Raw genomic sequence first — 9,289 nt, 5'->3', positions numbered from 1 at the left:
CATCCTGAGGCTCCAGTGCAGTGATTTATCCCAATCTGGCTGCAGGCACACAGACAGACACACAGACAGACACACAGACATCCCCAGTGCAGAGGATCCTGCCTTGTTGTCTCCCCACAGAGATGAAATCATATTCCAACAACGGCAGAGGCAGAGGAAAAAAGTAGTCAGGAATTTTTGGAGAGGAAATAGATGGAAAGAGGAGGGGAAAGGATTGAGCAGGAGTGGCACATGGATGGAATGTGAGGGGAACAGGGGCAGGGGCAGGTTCCCATCAGAACTGGGGACCCCACTCCCCATTCCACAGGCTCCCCCTCCCATGACATCCCTCTTTCTGAGGTCTGTGGAGGCTCAGCTGAGCTGAGCTGAGCCCAGATGGAGGTGGCATCAACTGAATCCAAAGGCTTGTCCCCCTGAGCAAGGCGGGAGCTCAGGAGAAGGAGCATCCCCACAGAATTCCCTGCCAGGCACACGGACACACCGCCCTTCACCAGTCCAGAGGAACTTAAAACCATTCTCTGCTGGGCATTTTTTTAGCTCAGAATTACTTAAAAGAGAATTGCACTGAACTTATTTCCCTCCTGAAGGGATTTATCTGCAGCAGGGATGGACCCAGGGCCAGGACCACTCATGGAGGGGGCAGAGCTCCGGGCCTGGAGCAGGAGGAGCCCAGCACTGCAGGACAGCAACTGTCCCCAGCTGTCACTGCATAAATGGGGAGGAACCACTCAGAGAAACCCTCCCACAGCCTCCAGCCATGAGCAGCCATCAGATGAGCCTTCTGGAGAAGGGACCCATAAGGCTGCGTGTAAACTTGGCTCTGCCAAGCCTGGCATGTTTTAGACGTCTGCATTGGAGAGAAGGGAACAGTTGTCAGCTCAAAGAATACATGAAACCTTAAATCAGCCTCTAGGAAAAAGAAGCAAAAACAAAGGGGGAGAGGTGGAGGGAGACAAAAAATGGTTTATTTTTCAGTCTTGGCCACACCACAGTTTTCAGAAAATATTCTATTCGGATAAATAATTTGCTGTTGTTGTTTTCACACAAATACAACAAATAAAGCTCCCTTGTTAAAGCCCAAATCTGAATTAGTTTTTAGGGAAAGCATTTCCCATGGGGAAATCAGCATTTCCTCCCCCCCAAATCCTGCAGCAAAGGTGTCCAAGGAGCAGCTCCTGTGTGTGCAGGGATCTCTGTGTGTGTGTGCAGGGATCTCTGTGTGTGTGTGCAGGGAGTTGTGTGTGTGCAGGGAGCTGTGTGTGTGTGTGCAGGGATCTCTGTGTGTGCAGGGAACTGTGTGTGTGTGTGCAGGGATCTGTGTGTGTGTGCAGGGATCTCTGTGTGTGTGTGCAGGGATCTGTGTGTGTGTGTGTGTGCAGGGATCTCTGTGTGTGCAGGCAGCTCTGTGTGTGTGCAGGGAGCTGTGTGTGTGTGCAGGGATCTCTGTGTGTGTGTGCAGGGATCTCTGTGTGTGTGTGCAGGGATCTCTGTGTGTGTGCAGGGATCTCTGTGTGTGTGTGCAGGGAACTGTAGTCGTGGTGTGGCCGGGATCTCGTGTGTGGCAGGGATCTGTGTGTGTGCAGGAGCCTCGTGTGTGTGCAGGGATCTCTGTGTGTGTGCAGGGATCTCTGTGTGTGTGCAGGGATCTCTGTGTGTGTGTGCAGGGAGCTGTGTGTGTGCAGGAGCTGTGTGTGTGCAGGGAGCTCTGTGTGTGTGCAGGGATCTCTGTGTGTGTGTGCAGGGATCTCTGTGTGTGCTGGCAGGGATCTCTGTGTGTGTGTGCAGGGATCTCTGTGTGTGTGTGCAGGGATCTCTGTGTGTGTGTGCAGGGATCTCTGTGTGTTCATGCAGCTCTGTGTGTGCAGGGATCTCTGTGTGCTCAGGCAGCTCTGCCCTGCACAGTACCGGTGGTTCTGCAGCCCCTCCCCGAGCAGGGGCCCAGCTCCCCCCTACCTTCAGAGCCCTAGGGCAGGTTTGCTTCCTCCTTGCCAATCCCACGCAGTGGTTCCTGTGATCTCCCCTGTTCAAACTGGTTTCAGAGCTGTGGGAGCTCAGAGGTGTTGGAATTGCAATGCTCTGGTTCCTTCTCTAAATCCAGCTTTGGGTTTATTATGATTTATTTAATATGTTCCATGACCTTTGCCTGCTAAAATCAAAGGTCCCATGAGCTGATGGGATCCCTCCCTGCCATCCCAGTCAAGATCTGTGTTTATCCCACTGAATCAATGGATTCTCTGGCTGGTTTCCAGCAGTTTGTGCCTTCTTTTTTTCCCATTCGGGTCTGTTTCTTATTGATTTAATTCTGTGTTGTGGGAACGTTAAAATGTGCCACAGTGGAGGAGGCCGGTGGCCTGGGTGGTCCCACACTTGGCCTCAGCTGCTGCCTCAGGCAGCCAAGTTTTGCAGTCAGACATCCTTTGGAAGGGGTGTCAAGTGAAGGCCAAGTGCTGCAGCCCTTTTCCCAGCACACATCCTGCAGCCAGGAGGGGCAGGACAGCCCAGCACTGCCAGCCCAGCTCCAGACACAGCTCCTGCCCTCCCTGTGCTCCCTGCAGGGCACACACTCTGCCAGCCTGGCACAAACCACAGCCAGAGCTGGGGAACTCTGCCTGCCCCGGAGGTGGCACAGGGATGGACAAACCGAGCAAACAGGAAAATCTGTGCTAGACAATGGCACAGACAGGGACCAGGACCCCTTGGGTTCGGAGCCACCTGGCAGTGAGGGGTGTTTAACCCACCCCAGGCTGCAGGAATGGGTGTGTGATGGGACTGCACCATCACATACGGGAGAGACCTGCAACCCATGGAGTCATGGAATGGGTTGGGTTGGGAGAAACCTCATCCAGTGCCACCCCTGCCGTGGGCAGGGACACCTTCCACTAGCTCAGGTTGCTCCAACCTGGCCTTGGACACTTCCAGGGCCATTCAGGTCTTACCCCCCAACCTCCCACATGTCCCTCAGTGCTGCTGGAGCACAGACAGCACCAGGTACAGCTCTGGGGGTGCTGGGGTGTCTCCTTCCCCCACTGGAACAGGGAGCAGCAGCAGGGACATGGAGAATGAGACCAGGTGAGATCCATGGCATCAGATCCATGACACAGGCATGCAGGACTCCACAGCATGGCCCAGACTTGTTATGGATTGCAGAGGACTCTGGGATCACAGGATACAGTCACTGGTGCTGCTTCCTGAGATGCTTCCCAGGAATGCCTGAAAAGCTTTTGGCTTTGGGAGGAAAAGCCAAGCCCTTGCTCCCCTCTAACACTGGCCTTTGATTCTTTCCCAGGTCAGACAGAAGAGCTCTTTGTCTGCCTGGCCTTTGTATGGGAACAGGGGGGCTGGGATCCTGTGGGATCCAGGTGGGATCAGCAGCCAGCACGAGGCTTCCTCAGTCACTGTCTGAAGGCTTCCATGTCCAATGGGCACTGAAACCTTTGCCAGTGTGGCCTCAGAGGAGCAGATAGAGTTACCTCCATACTTGCAGCATTACCTAAACTTTCCCCTGCTGCTCTGGGGAATGTTTGGATGCTCAAAGAACCAGAAATCTGTTAAAAGGAACTAATCCTGAGTTTCTTTGTCAAAAAGCCCCCAAACTGTGCAGTCATGTAAGCCCAAAGAGAACAGCAAAGGAAACAAGATGGAGCTCCAGGGGATGGCATGAGTCAGGATCAGGGTCAAAGCCAGGGCCAGAGCTGGGCACAGAAGCACAGACCCTTTTCAGAAGTACATGTGCAACACCTGGTTCCAGTCATTATCTATAAATCCCAAAGGATTTCCCACCTGGGAACACCTGCTGAGGGAGCACATGGCCAGGTTTTAACTGTTAAGAAGACAAAACTGTCATAAAATCTGGTGTTCCAGTACCTGAGCTCCAGTTTTACTTCTGAAGGAATAAGTGCCAACAACAGCTCTGCTCCTTATATCCTCCAAACCTGGCTTTTCCCAAACCCAGGGATGCTCCAATCCACGTGGGATTGCTGCTGGCTGGGAAATGGGTCAGTCACTGGATATAAACAGGTTCTCCTGCTGTGGAGGCACCTCCGGACTGGTTTGCACTCCCAGAAGGAGCAGCCCAGGAGCCTCATTTCATCCTGCTGCTGAGCTCAGCCAGGGAACCCCACTGCTCTGGAAAACCAGGAACCAGGGATGGAGTCACCAAGGACTTTGCCTGGTTTTGTTGCCTCCAGAGACTGACTGTGCCCTGTGTAAAGCCAGAGGGACTGGGGACAAAACTACTGAGGACTTTGCCTGGGTTTTATTGCCTCTGAAGGCAGATGGGGCCACGTGTACCCTCAGTTCCCCCACTGTCACAGGCAGGAACCAACACTGCTTTTCTCTGAGTTTTTTTGGGTCAATGCAAATTACTCAGTCTCCTAAAAAAAGCAACTTATAAGATTCTCCTACAACTGCAAAGGAGAAAACAATGGTTTGCTGTCATGCCTGGAGGACAGGCTGTTGTCACAGGAGTGCCCAGGATGCAAATCACAGCTCTGCCAACAACTGCCTCTTTCACCCTTCACAGGTTATTTGCCTCCACATCCTTCTCTAACAAATAACTCCCAAAACTTATTTTGTTTTGCAAGGAAATTATTTTCACCAGATTGTCTCAGGCTGGGGGAGCAGCCTGGACCATCCCCTTCCCTGCCCAGACAGGAACAGGCAGAGGCAGACAAGTGAGAATGACTTCAGAATTTGACCTTCTGAGCTGGACTGTTTAAAACACCAAACAAAAACCCGTCTGATGCTACTGCAGTTATTTCAGTACATTTTTAGCAACTGGAAATCTCTCCAGTTTCCATGACAGGCTGTGGAACAGGAGTCTGTGATCGCTGTCGCATCATCACACACACACATCTCACCCCAAAAAAGTTAACGACTGTCAAATTCCCATCAAAACAGAAATTCCCAAGTTCTGCCCCGTGGGATCTGTTCTGGCAGTCCATGGAATGCTGCCCACGTTGGCTCCCTTGCATTAGACACAGTTAAAAATACCTCCCATTCATTGCCAGCAGTTTTTTTCCACATCTGCCGTTGCCGTGGTTACGGGGTCTGTGCCTTTGGAGCGGGGAGGGGGAGGCACAGCCCCCATGGGGAGGGCATTTCCTCCCTGCATCCTTTCACTGAAGGTATTCAAGGGCTCACAAGCACCCCGATACCTTAAATAAAATAGTATTTATATATATATATATATTTATATTTATTTATTTATTTATTTATTTATTTAAATCACAAAGTTCAACAAGCATTCTGAGACCATTAAATAAAATAATATTTCTATATATAAAATATATTTATTTATATCACAAGCTTACGAGCGCCCTGATACCTTAAATAAAATTATATCTATTTATATATAAATACCTTAAATAAAACCTGGGAATCAATCCCAGCCTTCTCCTCAGCCACTTCAGTCCAGTTGGGCAATGTACAGAAATTTTCATTTTGTCTGAACTCAGGCACTGCAGAGCCAAGATCAGGAAAAAAAAAAATCTCACTTTCCCAGAGGATTTTTTTCCCAGCTTGTCTCTAAAACAGCTCCAGGTTTGCCCACACGAGTCACAGCAGTGGCACGATGGGAGGTTATGTGGGAATTCTGACAGGCAGACAAACCTTCCTGAGGCCAAAGGTGCTCTCATTTCTCATGTCAGCCATGACCAAGAATAGACTGAAGGAATGCAGACATTCCCTATTCCTGCCTGGCTTCTACTTTCCCAGAGACTTTCCACTGAGTAAGGAATACCTGGAGGAAGGGTCCCCACACCCCATTCCCAGCTGTCCCCAGGTTACAAACAGGGAAGGAGAGAGAAGCACAGAGCACCTCGTGGGAGCAGCTGAAGACACACACCCCGAGGAGGTGCCAGGAGGGATTTGAAGTGGGAATGGAATGTGGGATATCGAAACCCCGGCTTTCCTCCGAGCCAAAGTTACCTCATTGCTCAGCTCGGTTTTCCACTCCCTGTGGTATTTTTGCATGCTATCGTTTCTCCATCCCTGTTAATTCCTCCAGCTCTGGAAAAGGCCCCACAGTTCAATGTCTGTGGGGAACTAGAACAATCCCAGTCTGGGCTGCACACACACCGTGAGCCAGGAAGCGCCCGGGGTGGAGGGGACAGAGCTCCCCACCAGGGACAGCCCACGCTGGGGGCACCTGCACTGACCTGGTGGCACAAGAAAACACCTTCCCTGGTGCTCTGGGCCTTTCCAAGGTGTGTTCCCTTCCCCCGAGAGCAGGAAGGACCCTTCCAAGCATTTCAGTACTAAAAATATTTAAATAATCTCAAATTTGCTCTGGCAGTGTGCTACAGACTTTCACTGTCTGTGTCACACAGGACACACCATCTGTGTCCAACATTATTTATTTTGTAGCTTGTGTTATTTCCACAAGTTATTTTATAGCTGTTTCTTCAAAATAGTGCATTGCACTCTCCAGCAACCACGACGGAGAGAGGATGCTCCGGGTCTGAGTGTCCTCAGTGTTTTCATCAGCCCCACACAAACGCTTTTCTGTGGCTCAGAGGGGTTTTCTCTGCCAGGTTTAGAGGAAAAAAAAAGCAATTTCTTTCCCTTCGAAGTGAGGAACTCCTCAGCTTTCTCAGGGCAGGTGAGCCCTGGGGGGAACACCCCGGGCAGAGCACTGGGAGCAGCCCCCAAACCCACCCTGCCGGGGTCTGTCCCTGCAGCCCCGTGCCTCCTCCTGTGCCAGGGCAGCATTCCCAGTCCCAGCTCGGCAGCTCTGCCCAGGGGGCAGAGCCCAGGAGAGAGCAGCCCCTTCCCTCGCAGCCTCTGCACAGAAACCAGAGAAATCCCTGGAAAAGCCCAGCCAGGACTCACCATTTCTGTTCCTTCCAGCTGCCCCAGGCCCGGCCCGGCCTCCTCCTCTTCCTCGCTTCACAGACGAGCTGGTGCCCGAGGCACTGTGCCACCACCCCGGGCCCCTCACTCAGACACATAGCCCCCAGACCCCCTCAAAGAGACACAGAGCCCCCAACCCCCCTCACACAGACACAGAGCCCCCAAAAACCCCTCAAAGAGACACAGAGCCCCAAAACCCCTCACACACAGAGCCCCCAACCCCTCACACACAGAGCCCCCAAAAACCCCCTCACCCAGACACCGAGCCCCCAAACCCCCAGCCCCCAAACCCCCTCAAACAGACAAAGAGCCCCAAAACCCCCTCAAACAGACACAGAGCCCCAAAACCCCCTCACACACAGAGCCCCCAAAAACTCCTCACACACAGAGCCCCCAACCCCCCTCACACAGACACAGAGCCCCCCAAACCCCTCACACAGACACCAGAGCCCCCAACCCCCCTCACACAGACACAGAGCCCCCCAAACCCCTCACACAGACACAGAGCCCCCCAAACCCCAAGGAGCCCAGACTGGGAGCCTGGCCCTGTTCCAGCTGGGAATCCTTGTGGGGCAGGTGAGAGTGAGCCCAAACTGGTGTGAGTGAGCCCAAACTGGTGAGAGTGAGCCCAAACTGGTGAGAGTGAGCCCAAACTTGGTGTGAGTGAGCCCAAACTTGGTGTGAGTGAGCCCAAACTGATAAGGGTGAGCCCAAACTGGTGTGAGTGAGCCCAAACTGGTGTGAGTGAGCCCAGTCTGGTGTGAGTGAGCCCAAACTGGTGTGAGTGAGCCCAGTCTGGTGTGAGTGAGCCCAAACTGGTGTGGATCACCCAAACTGGTGTGAGTGAGCCCAGACTGGTGTGAGTGAGCCCAAACTGGTGAGAGTGAGCCCAAACTGGTGTGAGGGAGCCCAAACTGGTGAGAGTGAGCCCAAACTGGTGAGAGTGAGCCCAAACTGATGAGAGTGAGCCCAAACTGGTGTGAGGGAGCCCAGACTGGTGTGAGTGAGCCCAAACTGATGAGAGTGAGCCCAAACTGGTGTGAGGGAGCCCAAACTGGTGAGAGTGAGCCCAAACTGGTGTGGATCACCCAAGCTGGGTGAGGCCTCGTGTTCAGGGCTCCAGCCCAGCCGTGTCCCCCTTTGCTCTGGGACACCTTCACTCCCAAATAATGTCCTGTCTGGGGAACTTTGCCCCGTTCTTTGCCCGGTGCTGCAGCCTGGGCTGGATCAGCACAGAGGGGTCCCTGGGACAGGCCCAGGCTTTCCTGAGGCAGCCGATGGGAAGGCAAACCAGCCTCCCTGGTCCCACTGCTTTCCTGTTTGTTTTTCCTCCATGTAGTGATGGGATTCCATTTGGCCAATTCTGTGGAATTCCACATCCTGACAGACCCAGGGCTGCCATCGAGGTGGGTTTGTTTCTCCTGAGCTCACGCTTAACTTGCCCTGTGGTTTTTTTTCACCTGTCCCTTCTAAGCAAAGCAACTGATTTTGTTTGAGTCTTGGTTTAAAAAGCACCTTTTGTCTGGGTGAGAGCAGGACCTGCTGAGCACTGTGACTTCCCTCTCTGCATTTACAAGTTTGACTTAAATAAAACACAGTAAGAAAAATGCAGGCTGAGACCATATTTGCCAGGTTGGACGTGCTGAGGGAAGTGCCAGCTCACCTTTCCAGAGGAAGGTAAAAGCCTGGGTGTGTGTGCTTGGCTGAAAGAGGGCAGGTGCTAAGGCTGAACTTCTTCATGCTCCAGTAATCTCCTTTATGGAATAAACTATTCCAACCATAGCAAAACCCAGATGAGTTAGTAATAGTTATTTCTGATGGCTGTGCTCTGTTCTAAGTGCCTCTGGGAAGGGCTCGTGTGTGAAATGGGAGTTTGGGAGGCTCTGGGGACCAGGAGAGGAGGTGACAGTTTGGGCTGTGTCACATCCCAGTGAAAACAGCCTTTATGTCAGGCAGAAATGCTCTGGGAAGAAAATCACCAAGCTTGAGCTCCCCGGGATAACAAAAAGCCAGTTTTTGAGAAAACCTGTTGCCCAGGATTCTCCTGCTTCATTTGCTTTCCCTCGGCAAGGAACTGCACAGAGCCCAGCCCAGACTGGTGTAGTTCTTTAATAGTAACATCAAGGGCAGCAAGAGTAATGACTGAATTTAACACGACACATGCAACAAACAGAGGGAGTAAAACATCACTGGCTGAGCTGACAACATGGAATTCAACAGCACAACAGGGTCGATTCTGCTTCTTCCCTGCATCAGCACCACACACAGGTCAACATCCCCGACTGGTTACCCCAAGTCTTGCCAGAGCCCTCAGAAGCCAGACACCCCCCTTCCCCAAAATACACAGTGCAGAAGATGCCTGCACACACCAAGGAGTAGGGAGGGAATTCGGGCAACTGCAAAGTTCATGTGGGTGAGCACTTCAAAGTGCAGCCAG

The sequence above is a fragment of the Manacus vitellinus genome, unplaced genomic scaffold, assembly GCF_001715985.3.
Source record: "Manacus vitellinus isolate BGI_N305 unplaced genomic scaffold, ASM171598v3 scaffold_105_pilon, whole genome shotgun sequence".
Taxonomy (NCBI): Eukaryota; Metazoa; Chordata; class Aves; order Passeriformes; family Pipridae; genus Manacus; species Manacus vitellinus.
This window is presented reverse-complemented; position numbering follows the sequence as displayed.